This window comes from Nannospalax galili, unplaced genomic scaffold (assembly GCF_000622305.1).
Source record: "Nannospalax galili isolate Female #2095 unplaced genomic scaffold, S.galili_v1.0 scaffold645, whole genome shotgun sequence".
NCBI lineage: Eukaryota > Metazoa > Chordata > Mammalia > Rodentia > Spalacidae > Nannospalax > Nannospalax galili.
This window is the reverse complement of record NW_008353556.1, coordinates 525,783-527,939: the sequence shown is the minus strand read 5'-3', so window position 1 is coordinate 527,939 and position 2,157 is coordinate 525,783.

Below are 2,157 nucleotides of genomic sequence, written 5' to 3'. Positions count from 1 at the left end.
TAATAGCAAAAGAAGTGTACCATTTGATCTGAAAAATTCCTTTCAATTTTCAAGCAAAATATAACTTCTGAGAAAAATCAATAGTCGCTCAGAAGTGAGGAACACTGTGTGAGAAAATGAGGAAGTGCACCAGGACAAAACTCAAGGAAAGAACGACGGCCACACAGCATCAAGTTTTCTTGCTTGGGATGGAATTTCTAAGAAAAAAAATCCATCTTTTTATTACAGTTAATATGCATTCATTTTGAAAATGGACTTTGAAAAAGCTAGCCATACACAGGTAAAATGAAGTTAGCAGCCAGCCCAATCAATCATAGCTAAACACTCTGGAAGAGGAAAAATATTACTGAAAAAATCCAGAAACCTTTCACAATCCATTAAAATATTTTCTATCAGAATCTTTACATAAGGCTTTAGTGAATTTTATTTTATAAGGGTGGACCAGAAGTACTGATAGAGTCTGGCTCTTTTAAAGTGCTCTAAATCATGAAAAAAGTCAAAGGAAACACTCGTCATGTTCCAGCTCTTTCTTCTTGCAGCCTGGTCTGTCTGCTGTGGCATCGCCCTGTTCCCCTGCCAGCTACACACAGCTGCCTGGATGCTAAGAACATCTCCCCTTCCCAGCTTGGTCTCTGCAATAAGGAATCATTGCTCATCTCTTAGTAATGATCAGAGGATACTTAGGTTATGCCACTGCCCTGCTTCTACTTCTGTCCTAGTTCCACTTCAGTTACTGAGATAAAATGCCCTGACAAAAAGCAACTTAGGGAAGACAGGGTTAACTTGACTGACATTTCCAGGTTACAGTCCATCACTGGGAAGTTGAGGCAGGAATATCAAAAAGCCAGTCACATGGCAGCCACCATCCAGAGCAGAGAGCCAAGTGCCCATGCTCACTGGATGACTTCTTGCTTAGCCCAATTTCCCCTCTCTAACATGTTCAGGACCCCAGGCCTAGGGAGTACTGCTGCCCACACTGGGCTGGGATTTCCTACATCACTTAATAAGACAATCCACACAGATATGCCAAAGGCCACTCAAGTGGAGACAGTCTGTCATTGAGACTCTGCAGATGATTCTAGGTCATATCAAGTTGACAGTTGAAGCTTATGGTTACAATACTTTCCAAACAAATAACTATCTTAGTAATAATCAGAGTGCATGCTTCCATTTTATTCTGGGAATAAAGGAGAAGAAAGGCAGGTAGGGAGATGAAAATGTCTGTGGGAGGGAGACAGAAACGAGAAAGAAAGGTCAACTGTGATGCTTTGCAGAAACACTATACAAAATAGTGTGTTCCATTACTGTGGTTATGTGTCTACACAGTCCCCAGAGACTTCATCCTAAATAAAAGGCATAGACCATACATCTTTTAGTAAACAATGACCATGTTCAAAGAAAACCAGCAGAGAATGTAACCATAGAATTGAATATTGTTGTCTAAGAAAAACATAAATATATGTATTTATATAAAAATATAAATATATGTTTATATAAAAATATAAATATATATATATAAATATAGAGGCCTCTCTCCTACCCACAGGCCTCTCTCTGGGGTAAGTCCAGTGCACCCTCTGCACCTTGACTCCCCCAGCCCCATTCACCCTCCCATCTCTGCCACTATTCTCTCCTCTGAGTTTGGGCCCTGCCCCATTCCTTGTCTTGGGGCCCCAGACACCTCGGGAACCAATACTGTTCCCTGATCCTTTTCATCCAGATCAAAGTAGTGCTTCTCTGGGCACCAGGAGCTCTGCTTCTGGGCCTGGCCCCACCCTCACCACCCTCTGCTTCCCTGGGCTGCACCACCAAACAGTCTCTTTCTCAGACGCTAGGGCTGACCTTTCCTCTTCCTGATCCTTTGTATCCAGACCAACCCAGCTCCTCAGTGCAGTCCCCAGGAGGCCTTGGGGACTCTTCTCACCCCATCTGCCTTTGTATCTCTCGATGGCATGGCCACAAGCTGCCCTAGACCAGCATCTTTCCTGAGCCAGGCTCCCAGGCCAGTCCAACCCCCAAATTCCTGAGGCCAAAATCATTCCTGGAGGGATCCAGACCTTAGGAGAAAGCCTGAAAACACCTGACCATCACCTGATTTGGGCCTCCGTGGGAACTCCTGAAGACAAAAGCAATCTGGCCACTCTAATATAAAATCGT